Below are 16,918 nucleotides of genomic sequence, written 5' to 3' on the forward strand. Positions count from 1 at the left end.
GGTGGTAGTAGGTGGTAGTAGGTGTCAGGCACACGGTAATGGGGTGGTAGTAGGTGGTAGTAGGTGGTAGGTAGTAGGTGGTAGTAGGTGGTAGTAGGTGGTAGTAGGTGGTAGTAGGTGGTAGTAGGTGGTAGTAGGTGGTAGTAGGTGGTAGTAGGTGGTAGTAGGTGGTAGTAGGTGGTAGTAGGTGGTAGTAGGTGGTAGTAGGTGGTAGTAGGTGGTAGTAGGTGGTAGTAGGTGGTAGTAGGTGGTAGTAGGTGGTAGTAGGTGGTAGTAGGTGGTAGTAGGTGGTAGTAGGTGGTAGTAGGTGGTAGTAGGTGGTAGTAGGTGGTAGTAGGTGGTAGTAGGTGGTAGTAGGTGGTAGTAGGTGGTAGTAGGTGGTAGTAGGTGGTAGTAGGTGGTAGTAGGTGGTGGTAGTAGGTGGTAGTAGGTGGTGGTAGTAGGTGGTAGTAGTAGGTGGTAGTAGGTGGTGGTAGTAGGTGGTAGTAGGTGGTGGTAGTAGGTGGTGGTAGTAGGTGGTAGTAGGTGGTAGTAGGTGGTAGTAGATGGTGGTAGTAGGTGGTGGTAGTAGGTGGTAGTAGGTGGTAGTAGGTGGTGGTAGGTGGTGGTAGTAGGTGGTAGTAGGTGGTAGTAGGTGGTAGTAGGTGGTAGTAGGTGGTAGTAGCTGGTAGTAGGTGGTAGTAGGTGGTAGTAGGTGGTAGTAGGTAATAATAATAATATATGCCATTTAGCAGACGCTTTTATCCAAAGGTGGTACAGTCATGTGTGCATACATTGGTAGTAGGTGGTAGTAGGTCGAACCCAGTAGGTGGTTACAAGCGCCATGCTCTACCAACTGAGCTACAGAAGGACCAGTAGTAGGTGGTAGTAGGTGGTAGTAGGTGGTGGTAGTAGGTGGTAGTAGGTGGTAGTAGGTGGTAGTAGGTGGTAGTAGGTGGTAGTAGGTGTCAGGCGCACCGGTTTGTGTCAAGACATGCAACGCTGCTGGGATTTTCAACGATTGACAGTTTCCTGCGTGTATGAAGAATGGTCCACCAATCAAAGGACATCCAGCCAACTTGACACAACTGTAGGAAGCATTGGAGTCAACATGGGCCAGCATCCCTGTGGAACGCTTTCAACACCTTGTAGAGTCCCTGTGGAAGGCTTTCAACACCTTGTAGAGACCCTGTGGAAGGCTTTCAACACCTTGTAGAGTCCCTGTGGAAGGCTTTCAACACCTTGTAGAGACCCTGTGGAAGGCTTTCAACACCTTGTAGAGACCCTGTGGAAGGCTTTCAACACCTTGGAAGCTTTCAACACCTTGTAGAGACCCTGTGGAAGGCTTTCAACACCTTGTAGAGTCCCTGTGGAACGCTTTCCAACAAGAGCTTGGAAGGCTTTCAACACCTTGTAGAGACCCTGTGGAAGGCTTTCAACACCTTGTAGAGACCCTGTGGAAGGCTTTCAACACCTTGTAGAGACCCTGTGGAAGGCTTTCAGACACCTTGTAGAGACCCTGTGGAAGGCTTTCAACACCTTGTAGAGACCCTGTGGAAGGCTTTCAACACCTTGTAGAGTCCCTGTGGAAGGCTTTCAACACCTTGTAGAGACCCTGTGGAAGCTTTCAACACCTTGTAGAGACCCTGTGGAAGGCTTTCAACACCTTGTAGAGACCCTGTGGAAGGCTTTCAACACCTTGTAGAGTCCCTGTGGAAGGCTTTCAACACCTTGTAGAGAGTCCCTGTGGAAGGCTTTCAACACCTAGAGACCCTGTGGAAGGCTTTCAACACCTTGTAGAGAAGGCTTTCAACACCTGTGGAAGGCTTTCAACACCTTGTAGAGACCCTGTGGAAGGCTTTCAACACCTTGTAGAGACCCTGTGGAAGGCTTTCAACACCTTGTAGAGACCCTGTGGAAGGCTTTCAACACCTTGTAGAGACACCTTGTAGAGACCCTGTGGAAGGCTTTCAACCACCTTGCTTTCAACACCTTGTAGACCCTGTGGAAGGCTTTCAACACCTTGTAGAGACCCTGTGGAAGGCTTTCAACACCTTGTAGAGTCCCTGTGGAAGGCTTTCAACACCTTGTAGAGTCCCTGTGGAACGCTTTCAACACCTTGTAGAGTCCATGACCCCGGTGAATTGAGGCTGTTCTGAGGGCAAAAGGTGGGGTGCAACTCAATATTAGGAAGGTGTTCTTAATGTTTTGTACACTCAGTGTATAATATAATTGTTGTTATTCTTATAATAATGCTAATAATACTTAGTATTATTCATGATTAACAATAATTATTACAGTGATTATTGGTATTAAATGGACCTATAGGCCTGCTGTATGTCTCTCCATACAGATGGTGGTTTCTAGTTGTGTTATAACTCTGTTTATAGTGGGAGGAGAGGACCGTCCAAGCCATCCACCTGTCAGGAATCATAAACACCAACCAAGATTTATACCCTCATTTCCATAACAGGAGATCATTAAAAGACAATTACTGTACTGTGATACTGCTCTGCTCAACGAGGTGGGGAGCGCCTGAGTGTCACACACACACACACACACACACACACAGAGAATTACTGCTCAGTTGAAAGAGGTGGGGAATGGCTGAGATACACACTCACGCATCACACACACACACACACACACACACACACACACACACACACACACACACACACACACACACACACACACACACACACACACACACACACACACACACACACACACACACACACACACACACACACACACACACACAAACACTTACTGCTCAAAGTGGTGGGGAATGTCTGAGAGGTTGAGAGCTGAGCTAACGTTGAGATGTTGCCAAATCTCATGTGTCGTTCCACAACAAAGGTGTTTATGAAGCTCTAATGACAGCAATGATTCAGTCTTCAGAAAACAAGCTTAAAATAAGCAAATTGAGCAAAGCCCACTAGAATAGGGACATTATCTCTCTTGACTCCATAGATTTGACTTTTTAGCAGGAAGTCTCTACCAAACTTAAATGAAATGTTAGTGACCTACAGCCCACTGTATGAGCTACTGTCAATAGAGTATAACAGGCTATAAGGAGAGACAGTCAGTTCATTAAGTTCATTAATCCTTTCAGTCAGTCAGTCAGTCAGTCAGTCAGTCAGTCAGTCAGTCAGTCAGTCAGTCAGTCAGTCAGTCAGTCAGTCAGTCAGTCAGTCAGTTAGTCAGTCAGTCAGTCAGTCAGTCAGTTCATTAAGTTCATTAATCCTTTCAGTCAGGCAGTCAGTCAGTCAGTCAGTCAGTCAGTCAGTCAGTCAGTCAGTTAGTCAGTCAGTCAGTCAGTCAGTCAGTCAGTCAGTTAGTTAGTCAGTCAGTCAGTCAGTCAGTCAGTTAGTCAGTCAGTCAGTTAGTTAGTTCAGTCAGTCAGTCAGTCAGTCAGTTAGTCAGTCAGCCAGTCAGTCAGTCAGTCAGTTAGTTAGTCAGTCAGTCAGTCAGTCAGTCAGTCAGTCAGTTAGTTAGTCAGTCAGTCAGTTAGTTAGTCAGTCAGTCAGTCAGTTAGTCAGTCAGTCAGTTAGTCAGTCAGTCAGTCAGTTAGTTAGTGACCTACAGCCCACTGTGAGCTACTGTCAGTAGAACAGGCTATAAGGAGAGACAGTCAGTTCATTAAGTTCATTAATCCTTTCAGTTAGTTAGTCAGTCAGTCAGTCAGTCAGTCAGTCAGTTAGTTAGTCAGTCAGTCAGTCAGTCAGTCAGTCAGTTAGTCAGTCAGTTAGTCAGTCAGTCAGTCAGTCAGTCAGTTAGTCAGTCAGCCAGTCAGTCAGTTAGTTAGTCAGTCAGTCAGTCAGTCAGTCAGTCAGTTAGTTAGTCAGTCAGTCACTGTTAGAACATTCAGTTAGTCAGTCAGTCAGTCAGTCAGTCAGTCAGTCAGTCAGTCAGTCAGTTAGTCAGTCAGCCAGTTCAGTTAGTCAGTCAGTCAGTCAGTCAGTTAGTCAGTCAGTCAGTTAGTCAGTCAGTCAGTCAGTCAGTTAGTCAGTTCAGTCAGTCAGTCCAGTCAGTCAGTCAGTTAGTCAGTCAGTCAGTCAGTCAGTCAGTTAGTCAGTCAGTCAGTCAGTCAGTCAGTCAGTTCAGTCAGTCAGTCAGTTAGTTAGTGACCTACAGCCCACTGTATGAGCTACTGTCAATAGCCAGTATAACAGGCTATAAGGAGGGACAGTCAGCCAGTCAGTCAGCCAGTCAGTCAGTCAGTAGTTAGTTAGTCAGTCAGTCAGTTAGTTAGTCAGTCAGTCAGTTAGTTAGTCAGTCAGTCAGTTAGTCAGTCAGTCAGTCAGTCAGTTAGTCAGTCAGTCAGTCAGTTAGTCAGTCAGTCAGTCAGTTCAGTTAAGTTCATTAGTCCTTTCAGTCAGTCAGTCAGTCAGTTAGTTAGTGACCTACAGCCCACTGTATGAGCTACTGTCAATAGAGTATAACAGGCTATAAGGAGGGACAGTCAGCCAGTCAGTCAGTCAGTTAGTTCATTCAGCCATTAATCCTTTTCAGTCAGTCAGTCAGTCAGTCAGTCAGTTAGTTAGTGACCTCAGCCCATATGAGCTACTGTTAGTAACAGGCTATAAGGAGGGACAGTCAGCCAGTCAGTCAGTCAGTTAGTTCATTAAGTTCATTAATCCTTTCAGTCAGTCAGCCAGTCAGTCAGTCAGTCAGTCAGACAGTCAGTTCATTAAGTTCATTAATCCTTTCAGTCAGTCAGCCATTCAGTCAGTCAGTCAGACAGTTAGTCAGTTCAGTTAATCCTTTCAGTCCATTCAGTCAGGTCAGTCAGCCAGGTCAGTTAGTCTGTTAAGTCAGTCAGTCAGTCAGGTCAGTCTAGTCAGTCAGTCAGTCAGTTAGTTCATTAATCCTTTCAGTCAGGCAGTCAGCCAGTTAGTTCTCAGTTAGTCAGTCTGTCAGTTAGTCAGTCAGTCAGTCAGTTAGTTAGCCAGTCAGTTAGTCAGTCAGTCAGTCAGCCAGTCAGTTAGTCAGTTAGTCAGCCAGTCAGCCAGTCAGTTAGTCAGTCAGTTAGTCAGTCTCAGTCAGTTAGTCAGCCAGTCAGTTAGTCAGTTAGTCAGCCAGTTAGTCAGTCAGTTAGTAGTCAGTCAGTCAGTCAGTCAGTTAGTCAGTTTGTCAGTCAGCCAGTCAGTTAGTCAGCCAGTCAGTTAGTCAGTCAGTTAGTTAGTTCAGCCAGTCAGTCAGTCAGTTAGTCAGTTAGTCAGTCTAGTTAGTTAGTCAGTCAGTTAGTCAGTCAGTCAGTCAGTTAGTCAGTCAGTTAGTCAGCCAGTCAGTCAGCCAGTCAGTTAGTCAGTTAGTTAGTCAGTCAGCCAGTCAACCAGTCAGTTAGTCAGTTAGTCAGTCAGTTAGTCAGCCAGTCAGTTAGTCAGTTAGTCAGTCAGTTAGTCAACCAGTCAGTTAGTCAGCCAGTCAGCCAGTCAGTTAGTCAGCCAGTTAGTCAGACAGTCAGTTAGCCAGTCAGTTAGTCAGCCAGTTAGTCAGCCAGTCAGTTAGTCAGTCAGTCAGTCAGTCAGTCAGTCAGTCAGTTAGTCAACCAGTCAGTTAGTCAGCCAGTCAGCCAGTCAGTTAGTCTGTCAGTCAGTCAGTCAGTCAGTCAGTCAGTCAGTCAGTCAGTCAACCAGCCAGTTAGTCAGACAGTCAGTTAGCCAGTCAGTTAGTCAGCCAGTTAGTCAGCCAGTCAGTTAGTCAGACAGTCAGTTAGTCAGTCAGTCAGTCAGTCAGTCAGTCAGTCAGTTAGTCAGTTAGTCAACCAGTCAGTTAGTCAGCCAGTCAGCCAGTCAGTTAGTCAGTCAGTCAGTCAGTCAGTCAGTTAGTCAACCAGTCAGTTAGTCAGCCAGTCAGCCAGTCAGTTAGTCAGCCAGTTAGTCAGACAGTCAGTTAGCCAGTCAGTTAGTCAGCCAGTTAGTCAGCCAGTCAGTTAGTCAGTCAGTCAGTCAGTCAGTTAGTCAGTCAGTCAGTTAGTCAGTCAGTTAGTCAGTTAGTCAGCCAGTCAGTCAGTTAGTCAGTCAGTTAGTCAGTCAGTCAGCCAGTCAGTCAGTCAGTTAGTCAGTCAGTCAGTCAGTCAGCCAGTCAGCCAGTCAGTTAGTCAGTCAGTTAGTCAGTCAGTCAGTCAGTTAGTCAGCCAGTCAGTTAGTCAGTTCAGTCAGTTAGTCAGTTAGTCAGCCAGTCAGTTAGTCAGATAGTCAGTTAGTCAGTCAGTCAGTCAGTTAGTCAGCCAGTCAGTTAGTCAGTCAGTCAGTTAGTCAGCCAGTCAGTTAGTCAGATAGTCAGTTAGTCAATTAGTCAGCCAGTCAGTTAGTTTGTCAGCCAGTCAGTTAGTCAGTCAGTTAGTCACTTAGTTAGTCAGCCAGTCAGCCAGCCAACCAGTTAGTCAGTCAGCCAGATAATCAGCCACTCAGTTAGTGAACTAGCCAGCAATTCAGCCAGCCTGTCAGTTAACCAGCCAGTCAGTTAGTCAACCAGCCAGTTGATACGTTAGTCAGCCAGCCAGCAAGCCAGTCAGGTAATCAGCCAGCCAGTCAGTTAATCAGCCAGCAAGCCAGTCAGGTAATCAGCCAGCCAGTCAGTTAATCAGCCAGCAAGCCAGTCAGGTAATCAGCCAGCCAGTCAGTTAATCAGCCAGCAAGCCAGTCAGTTAGTCAGCCAGTCAGTTAGTCTGCCAGCCAGTCAGTTAGTCAGTCAGCCAGTCAGTTAGTCAGTCAGTCAGTTAGTTAGTCAGCCAGCCAGCCAGATAACCAGCCAGTCAGTCAACCAGCCAGTCAGTTAGTCAGCCAGCCAGCAAGCCAGTCAGATAATCAGCCAGCCAGTCAGTTAACCAGCCAATCAGTTAGTCAACCAGCCAGTTGATACGTTAGTCAGTTAGTCAGCCAGCAAGCCAGTCAGAGCAAGCCAGTCAGGTAATCAGCCAGTCAGCCAGTCAGTTAGTCAGCAAGCAAGCCATTAGTCAGTCAAGCCAGTCAGTTAGTCAGCCAGTCAAGCCCAGTTAGTCAGTCAGCCATTCAGTCCAAGCCAGATAACCAGCCAGTCAGTTCAGTCAACCAGCCAGTTAGTCAGCCAGTCGTTAGTCTGCCAGCCCAGTCCAGCAGTCAGCCAGTCAGATAATCAGCCAGCCTGTCAGTCAGCCAGCCAGCCAGATAACCAGCCAGTCAGTTAGTCAACCAGCCAGTTGATACGTTAGTCAGCCAGCCAGCAAGCCAGTCAGGTAATCAGCCAGCAAGCCAGTCAGTTAGTCAGCCAGCAAGCCATTCAGTTAGTCAGCAAGCCAGTCAGTTAATTAGCCAGTCAGTTAGTCAGCCAGTCAGTTAGTCAGCAAGCAAGCCATTCAGTTAGTCAGCAAGCCAGTCAGTTAATTAGCCAGTCAGTTAGTCAGCCAGCCAGTCAGTTAATTAGCCAGTCAGTCAGTTAGTCAGCAAGCAAGCCAGTCAGGTAATTAGCCAGTCAGTTAGTTAGTCAGTCAGCCAGCCAGCCAGTCAGTTAATTAGCCAGCTAGTCAGTTAGTCAGCCAGCCAGTCAGTTAGTCAGCTAGTTAGTTTGTTAGTCAGCCAGCCAGCCAGCCACCCAGCCAGTCAGCAATTCAGTTAGTCAACTAGCCAGCAATTTAGCCAGCCAGCCAGTCAATTAATCGGCCAGCCAGTTAGCCAGCCAGCCAGTCAATTAATCAGCCAACCAGTTAGCCAGCCAGTTAGTCAGCCAGCCTGCCAGCCAATCAGTTAGTCAGCCAGCCAGCCATCCAGCCAGCCAGTGCTCCAACCCAGCTAGTCAGTTCAGTTGGACAGTTGTTCTCCTGAACTACAGTTCCACAACAAGACCTACATTCATCCCCGGCCCTTCCATCCATACTACACCCGAACAGTAAACTGTCACTACAATACCCACGAGCAGTAAACTATGTCACCCATCAGGGGTTAGGGTCAACAGCTTCATCATTCACCCCATCTCTCCATCCCTCCAACCCTCCATCGACCCACTTCAGGCCCTCCCTGAAATATGCCCCCTTCTAATTACAATTATTAATTGAAAATAGGAAATCAATGTCTGTGAATTAAGCCCACTGTGTCGCGTGCCGTGTGTGTGTGTGTGTGTGCATTTGTTTGTGTGTGTGTGTGCATTTGTTTGTGTGTGTGTGTGTGTGTCTTTGTGTTTGTGTGTGTGTGGAGTTGTGTGTGTGTGTGTGTGTGTGTGTGTGTGTGTGTGTGTGTGTGTGTGTGTGCTTGATGTACTGAGGAGTGTGTGTGTGTGTGTGTGTGTGTGTGTGCATTTGTTTGTGTGTGTGTGTGTGTGTGTGTGTGTGTGTGTGTGTGTGTGTGTGTGTGTGTGTGTGTGTGTGTGTGTGTGTGTGTGTGTGCATTTGTTTGTGTGTGTGTGTCTTTGTGTGCTTGATGTACTGAGGAGTTCATTGTGTGTGTGTGTGTGTGTGTGTGTGTGTGTGTGTGTGTGTGTGTGTGTGTGTGTGTGTGTGTGTGTGTGTGTGTGTGTGTCTTTGTGTGCTTGATGTACTGAGGAGTTCATTCGTCAGCAGTGTGTGTGTGTGTGTGTGTGTGTGTGTGTGTGTGTGTGTGTGTGTGTGTGTGCGTGCGTGCGTGCGTGCGTGCGTGCGTGCGTGTGTGCGTGCCTGCGTGCGTGTGTGTGAGAGGGTGCATGCATGCCTATCTGGGTTGCCTGGTTTCTGATTAGCTAGAGGATCTGTGTTGATCCTTGTTGAACCTAGCTGTGATTGGTTGAGTTTTCCTCTGGGTGGGGAACTCTCTCACACATTGCTTGTGAGTGATTACCGTGTTCTCATTTTGTCTGTGTTCCTGGTGTAATGCGATATGGATTTCAATAGAACTGTATCGAGTCAAGTCAGTCATCATTCATTATCCTATTATTTATTTGTGTTACTCTATTGACTTTAGTATTCTGTTTCCTCTCCCTGTTGCTGTTGAGAGAGGACAGTATGTTACTAGCAGGGGTGGGAAAAAAACTACCTAATTGTCATACTTGAGTAAAAGTAAAGAGAACTTAATAGAAAATGACTCAAGTAAAAGTGAAAATCACCCGGTAAAATACTACTTGAGTAAAAAGTCTAAAATTATTTGGTTTTAAATGTACTTAAGTATCAAAAGTGACTGTATAAATCATTTCAAAGGATCAGAGACAGGAGGAGGGATGACCAGGGATATTCTCTGTTTAGTGAGTACTCCAGATCAGAGGCAGGAGGAGGGATGACCAGGGATGTTCTCTGTTTAGTGAGTCCAGATCCAGGGATCAGGATATTCTCTGAGGTCCCCAGGAGGCAGGGATGACCAGGGATGTTCTCTGTTTAGTGAGTCCCCCAGATCAGAGACAGTAGGGATGACCAGGGATGTTCTCTGTTTAGTGAGTCCTCCAGATCAGAGGCAGTAGGGATGACCAGGGATGTTCTCTGTTTAGTGAGTCCTCCAGATCAGAGGCAGTAGGGATGACCAGGGATGTTCTCTGTTTAGTCAGTCCTCCAGATCAGAGGCAGTAGGGATGACCAGGGATGTTCTCTGTTTAGTGAGTCCTCCAGATCAGAGACAGATGGGATGACCAGGGATGTTCTCTGTTTAGTGAGTCCTCCAGATCAGAGACAGTAGGGATGACCAGGGATGTTCTCTGTTTAGTGAGTCCTCCAGATCAGAGACAGTAGGGATGACCAGGGATGTTCTCTGTTTAGTGAGTCCTCCAGATCAGAGGCAGTAGGGATGACCAGGGATGTTCTCTGTTTAGTGAGTCCTCCAGATCAGAGGCAGTAGGGATGACCAGGGATGTTCTCTGTTTAGTCAGTCCTCCAGATCAGAGGCAGGAGGCGGGATGATCAGGGATGTTCTCTGTTTAGTGAGTCCTCCAGATCAGAGGCAGGAGGAGGGATGATCAGGGATGTTCTCTGTTTAGTCAGTCCTCCAGATCAGAGGCAGGAGGCGGGATGATCAGGGATGTTCTCTGTTTAGTCAGTCCTCCAGATCAGAGGCAGGAGGAGGGATGATCAGGGATGTTCTCTGTTTAGTGAGTCCTCCAGATCAGAGGCAGGAGGAGGGATGACCAGGGATATTCTCTGTTTAGTGAGTCCCCCAGATCAGAGGCAGGAAGAGGGATGACCAGGGATGTTCTCTGTTTAGTGAGTCCTCCAGATCAGAGACAGTAGGGATGACCAGGGATGTTCTCTGTTTAGTGAGTCCTCCAGATCAGAGGCAGTAGGGATGACCAGGGATGTTCTCTGTTTAGTGAGTCCTCCAGATCAGAGACAGATGGGATGACCAGGGATGTTCTCTGTTTAGTGAGTCCTCCAGATCAGAGACAGTAGGGATGACCAGGGATGTTCTCTGTTTAGTGAGTCCTCCAGATCAGAGACAGTAGGGATGACCAGGGATGTTCTCTGTTTAGTGAGTCCTCCAGATCAGAGGCAGTAGGGATGACCAGGGATGTTCTCTGTTTAGTGAGTCCTCCAGATCAGAGGCAGTAGGGATGACCAGGGATGTTCTCTGTTTAGTCAGTCCTCCAGATCAGAGGCAGGAGGCGGGATGATCAGGGATGTTCTCTGTTTAGTGAGTCCTCCAGATCAGAGGCAGGAGGAGGGATGATCAGGGATGTTCTCTGTTTAGTCAGTCCTCCAGATCAGAGGCAGGAGGCGGGATGATCAGGGATGTTCTCTGTTTAGTCAGTCCTCCAGATCAGAGGCAGGAGGAGGGATGATCAGGGATGTTCTCTGTTTAGTGAGTCCTCCAGATGAGAGGCAGGAGTATGGATGACCAGGGATATTCTCTGTTTAGTGAGTCCTCCAGATCAGAGGCAGTAGGGATGACCAGGGATGTTCTCTGTTTAGTGAGTCCTCCAGATCAGAGACAGATGGGATGACCAGGGATGTTCTCTGTTTAGTGAGTCCTCCAGATCAGAGACAGTAGGGATGACCAGGGATGTTCTCTGTTTAGTGAGTCCTCCAGATCAGAGACAGTAGGGATGACCAGGGATGTTCTCTGTTTAGTGAGTCCTCCAGATCAGAGGCAGTAGGGATGACCAGGGATGTTCTCTGTTTAGTGAGTCCTCCAGATCAGAGGCAGTAGGGATGACCAGGGATGTTCTCTGTTTAGTCAGTCCTCCAGATCAGAGGCAGTAGGGATGACCAGGATGTTCTCTGTTTAGTGAGTCCTCCAGATCAGAGACAGATGGGATGACCAGGGATGTTCTCTGTTTAGTGAGTCCTCCAGATCAGAGACAGTAGGGATGACCAGGGATGTTCTCTGTTTAGTGAGTCCTCCAGATCAGAGACAGTAGGGATGACCAGGGATGTTCTCTGTTTAGTGAGTCCTCCAGATCAGAGGCAGTAGGGATGACCAGGGATGTTCTCTGTTTAGTGAGTCCTCCAGATCAGAGGCAGTAGGGATGACCAGGGATGTTCTCTGTTTAGTCAGTCCTCCAGATCAGAGGCAGGAGGCGGGATGATCAGGGATGTTCTCTGTTTAGTGAGTCCTCCAGATCAGAGGCAGGAGGAGGGATGATCAGGGATGTTCTCTGTTTAGTCAGTCCTCCAGATCAGAGGCAGGAGGCGGGATGATCAGGGATGTTCTCTGTTTAGTCAGTCCTCCAGATCAGAGGCAGGAGGGGGATGATCAGGGATGTTCTCTGTTTAGTGAGTCCTCCAGATCAGAGGCAGGAGGAGGGATGACCAGGGATATTCTCTGTTTAGTGAGTCCCCCAGATCAGAGGCAGGAAGAGGGATGACCAGGGATGTTCTCTGTTTAGTGAGTCCTCCAGATCAGAGACAGTAGGGATGACCAGGGATGTTCTCTGTTTAGTGAGTCCTCCAGATCAGAGGCAGTAGGGATGACCAGGGATGTTCTCTGTTTAGTGAGTCCTCCAGATCAGAGGCAGTAGGGATGACCAGGGATGTTCTCTGTTTAGTCAGTCCTCCAGATCAGAGGCAGTAGGGATGACCAGGGATGTTCTCTGTTTAGTGAGTCCTCCAGATCAGAGACAGATGGGATGACCAGGGATGTTCTCTGTTTAGTGAGTCCTCCAGATCAGAGACAGTAGGGATGACCAGGGATGTTCTCTGTTTAGTGAGTCCTCCAGATCAGAGACAGTAGGGATGACCAGGGATGTTCTCTGTTTAGTGAGTCCTCCAGATCAGAGGCAGTAGGGATGACCAGGGATGTTCTCTGTTTAGTGAGTCCTCCAGATCAGAGGCAGTAGGGATGACCAGGGATGTTCTCTGTTTAGTCAGTCCTCCAGATCAGAGGCAGGAGGGATGATCAGGGATGTTCTCTGTTTAGTGAGTCCTCCAGATCAGAGGCAGGAGGAGGGATGATCAGGGATGTTCTCTGTTTAGTCAGTCCTCCAGATCAGAGGCAGGAGGCGGGATGATCAGGGATGTTCTCTGTTTAGTCAGTCCTCCAGATCAGAGGCAGGAGGAGGGATGATCAGGGATGTTCTCTGTTTAGTGAGTCCTCCAGATGAGAGGCAGGAGTATGGATGACCAGGGATATTCTCTGTTTAGTGAGTCCTCCAGATCAGAGGCAGTAGGGATGACCAGGGATGTTCTCTGTTTAGTGAGTCCTCCAGATCAGAGACAGATGGGATGACCAGGGATGTTCTCTGTTTAGTGAGTCCTCCAGATCAGAGACAGTAGGGATGACCAGGGATGTTCTCTGTTTAGTGAGTCCTCCAGATCAGAGACAGTAGGGATGACCAGGGATGTTCTCTGTTTAGTGAGTCCTCCAGATCAGAGGCAGTAGGGATGACCAGGGATGTTCTCTGTTTAGTGAGTCCTCCAGATCAGAGGCAGTAGGGATGACCAGGGATGTTCTCTGTTTAGTCAGTCCTCCAGATCAGAGGCAGTAGGGATGACCAGGGATGTTCTCTGTTTAGTGAGTCCTCCAGATCAGAGACAGATGGGATGACCAGGGATGTTCTCTGTTTAGTGAGTCCTCCAGATCAGAGACAGTAGGGATGACCAGGGATGTTCTCTGTTTAGTGAGTCCTCCAGATCAGAGACAGTAGGGATGACCAGGGATGTTCTCTGTTTAGTGAGTCCTCCAGATCAGAGGCAGTAGGGATGACCAGGGATGTTCTCTGTTTAGTGAGTCCTCCAGATCAGAGGCAGTAGGGATGACCAGGGATGTTCTCTGTTTAGTCAGTCCTCCAGATCAGAGGCAGGAGGCGGGATGATCAGGGATGTTCTCTGTTTAGTGAGTCCTCCAGATCAGAGGCAGGAGGAGGGATGATCAGGGATGTTCTCTGTTTAGTCAGTCCTCCAGATCAGAGGCAGGAGGCGGGATGATCAGGGATGTTCTCTGTTTAGTCAGTCCTCCAGATCAGAGGCAGGAGGAGGGATGATCAGGGATGTTCTCTGTTTAGTGAGTCCTCCAGATGAGAGGCAGGAGTATGGATGACCAGGGATATTCTCTGTTTAGTGAGTCCTCCAGATCAGAGGCAGTAGGGATGACCAGGGATGTTCTCTGTTTAGTGAGTCCTCCAGATCAGAGACAGATGGGATGACCAGGGATGTTCTCTGTTTAGTGAGTCCTCCAGATCAGAGACAGTAGGGATGACCAGGGATGTTCTCTGTTTAGTGAGTCCTCCAGATCAGAGACAGTAGGGATGACCAGGGATGTTCTCTGTTTAGTGAGTCCTCCAGATCAGAGGCAGTAGGGATGACCAGGGATGTTCTCTGTTTAGTCAGTCCTCCAGATCAGAGGCAGGAGGCGGGATGATCAGGGATGTTCTCTGTTTAGTGAGTCCTCCAGATCAGAGGCAGGAGGAGGGATGATCAGGGATGTTCTCTGTTTAGTCAGTCCTCCAGATCAGAGGCAGGAGGCGGGATGATCAGGGATGTTCTCTGTTTAGTCAGTCCTCCAGATCAGAGGCAGGAGGAGGGATGATCAGGGATGTTCTCTGTTTAGTGAGTCCTCCAGATGAGAGGCAGGAGTATGGATGACCAGGGATATTCTCTGTTTAGTGAGTCCTCCAGATCAGAGGCAGTAGGGATGACCAGGGATGTTCTCTGTTTAGTGAGTCCTCCAGATCAGAGACAGATGGGATGACCAGGGATGTTCTCTGTTTAGTGAGTCCTCCAGATCAGAGACAGTAGGGATGACCAGGGATGTTCTCTGTTTAGTGAGTCCTCCAGATCAGAGGCAGTAGGGATGACCAGGGATGTTCTCTGTTTAGTGATCCTCCAGATCAGAGACAGGAGGGATGACCAGGGATGTTCTCTGTTTAGTGAGTCCTCCAGATCAGAGGCAGGAGGGATGACCAGGGATGTTCTCTGTTTAGTGAGTCCTCCAGATCAGAAACAGGAGGAGGGATGACCAGGGATGTTCTCTGTTTAGTGAGTCCTCCAGATCCAGGAGGAGGGATGACCAGGGATGTTCTCTGTTTAGTGAGTCCCCCAGATCAGAGGCAGGAGGAGGGATGACCAGGGATGTTCTCTGTTTAGTGAGTCCTCCAGATCAGAGGCAGGAGGAGGGATGACCAGGGATGTTCTCTGTTTAGTGAGTCCTCCAGATCAGAGGCAGGAGGAGGGATGACCAGGGATGTTCTCTGTTTAGTGAGTCCTCCAGATCAGAGGCAGTAGGGATGACCAGGGATGTTCTCTGTTTAGTGATCCAGATCAGAGGCAGGGATGACCAGGGATGTTCTCTGTTTAGTGAGTCCTCCAGATCAGAGGCAGGAGGAGGGATGACCAGGGATGTTCTCTGTTTAGTGAGTCCTCCAGATCAGAGGCAGGAGGAGGGATGACCAGGGATGTTCTCTGTTTAGTGAGTCCTCCAGATCAGAGGCAGGAGGAGGGATGACCAGGGATGTTCTCTGTTTAGTGAGTCCTCCAGATCAGAGGCAGGGAGGAGGGATGACCAGGGATGTTCTCTGTTTAGTGAGTCCTCCAGATCAGAGGCAGGAGGAGGGATGACCAGGGATGTTCTCTGTTTAGTGAGTCCTCCAGATCAGAGGCAGAGGGATGATCAGGGATGTTCTCTGTTTAGTCAGTCCTCCAGATCAGAGGCAGAGGGGATGACCAGGGATGTTCTCTGTTTAGTGAGTCCTCCAGATCAGAGGCACAGTAGGGATGACCAGGGATGTTCTCTGTTTAGTGAGTCCTCCAGATCAGAGGCAGTAGGGATGACCAGGGGATGTTCTCTGTTTAGTGAGTCCTCCAGATCAGAGACAGATGGGATGACCAGGGATGTTCTCTGTTTAGTGAGTCCTCCAGATCAGAGACAGTAGGGATGACAGGGATGTTCTCTGTTTAGTGAGTCCTCCAGATCAGAGACAGTAGATGACCAGGGATGTTCTCTGTTTAGTGAGTCCTCCAGATCAGAGGCAGTAGGGATGACCAGGATGTTCTCTGTTTAGTCAGTCCTCCAGATCAGAGGCAGGAGGCGGGATGATCAGGGATGTTCTCTGTTTAGTGAGTCCTCCAGATCAGAGGCAGGAGGAGGGATGATCAGGGATGTTCTCTGTTGGTCAGTCCTCCAGATCAGAGGCAGGAGGCGGGATGATCAGGGATGTTCTCTGTTTAGTCAGTCCTCCAGATCAGAGGCAGGAGGAGGGATGATCAGGGATGTTCTCTGTTTAGTGAGTCCTCCAGATGAGAGGCAGGAGTATGGATGACCAGGGATATTCTCTGTTTAGTGAGTCCTCCAGATCAGAGGCAGTAGGGATGACCAGGGATGTTCTCTGTTTAGTGAGTCCTCCAGATCAGAGACAGATGGGATGACCAGGGATGTTCTCTGTTTAGTGAGTCCTCCAGATCAGAGACAGTAGGGATGACCAGGGATGTTCTCTGTTTAGTGAGTCCTCCAGATCAGAGGCAGTAGGGATGACCAGGGATGTTCTCTGTTTAGTGAGTCCTCCAGATCAGAGACAGGAGGAGGGATGACCAGGGATGTTCTCTGTTTAGTGAGTCCTCCAGATCAGAGGCAGGAGGAGGGATGACCAGGGATGTTCTCTGTTTAGTGAGTCCTCCAGATCAGAAACAGGAGGAGGGATGACCAGGGATGTTCTCTGTTTAGTGAGTCCTCCAGATCAGAGGCAGGAGGAGGGATGACCAGGGATGTTCTCTGTTTAGTGAGTCCCCCAGATCAGAGGCAGGAGGAGGGATGACCAGGGATGTTCTCTGTTTAGTGAGTCCTCCAGATCAGAGGCAGGAGGAGGGATGACCAGGGATGTTCTCTGTTTAGTGAGTCCTCCAGATCAGAGGCAGGAGGAGGGATGACCAGGGATGTTCTCTGTTTAGTGAGTCCTCCAGATCAGAGGCAGTAGTGGTGACCAGGGATGTTCTCTGTTTAGTGAGTCGTCCAGATCAGAGGCAGGACATGACCAGGGATGTTCTCTGTTTAGTGAGTCCTCCAGATCAGAGGCAGTAGTGGTGACCACGGATGTTCTCTGTTTAGTGAGTCCTCCAGATCAGAGGCAGTAGTGGTGACCAGGGATGTTCTCTGTTTAGTGAGTCCTCCAGATCAGAGGCAGTAGGGATGACCAGGGATGTTCTCTGTTTAGTGAGTCCTCCAGATCAGAGGCAGTAGGGGTGACCAGGGATGTTCTCTGTTTAGTGAGTCCTCCAGATCAGAGGCAGTAGGGGTGACCAGGGATGTTCTCTGTTTAGTGAGTCCTCCAGATCAGAGGCAGTAGTGGTGACCAGGGATGTTCTCTGTTTAGTGAGTCCTCCAGGTCAGAGACAGTAGAGATGACCAGGGATGTTCTCTGTTTAGTGACTCCTCCAGACCAGAGGCAGTACATGACCAGGGATGTTCTCTGTTTAGTGAGTCCTCCAGATCAGAGGCAGTACATGACCAGGGTTGTTCTCTGTTTAGTGAGTCCTCCAGATCAGAGGCAGTACATGACCAGGGATTTTCTCTGTTTAGTGAGTCCTCCAGATCAGAGGCAGTAGGGATGACCAGGGATGTTATCTGTTTAGTGA

At 48.7% G+C, this 16,918-nt stretch overlaps 1 long non-coding RNA gene across 3 annotated transcripts; it reads right to left on the reverse strand.

Moving 5' to 3' along the window:
- Window positions 1-1,078: 1,078 nt before the first annotated feature.
- Window positions 1,079-2,103, reverse strand: LOC127927008 (uncharacterized). 3 transcript variants are annotated; one of them, XR_008125929.1, is made up of 5 exons: window positions 2,002-2,103; window positions 1,796-1,911; window positions 1,614-1,689; window positions 1,487-1,582; window positions 1,091-1,284 (listed from the first exon to the last, which is right to left on the reverse strand). It is a non-coding gene; the product is annotated as an uncharacterized LOC127927008 (long non-coding RNA). The 3 variants fall into 3 exon arrangements; XR_008125931.1 differs by lacking the exon at window positions 1,796-1,911 and having other exon boundaries at window positions 1,079-1,284; window positions 1,614-1,709; XR_008125930.1 differs by lacking the exon at window positions 1,614-1,689 and having other exon boundaries at window positions 1,487-1,594.
- Between the last annotated feature and the right edge of the window lie 14,815 nt (window positions 2,104-16,918).

Source organism: Oncorhynchus keta, unplaced genomic scaffold, assembly GCF_023373465.1.
Source record: "Oncorhynchus keta strain PuntledgeMale-10-30-2019 unplaced genomic scaffold, Oket_V2 Un_contig_893_pilon_pilon, whole genome shotgun sequence".
NCBI classification, from domain to species: domain Eukaryota; kingdom Metazoa; phylum Chordata; class Actinopteri; order Salmoniformes; family Salmonidae; genus Oncorhynchus; species Oncorhynchus keta.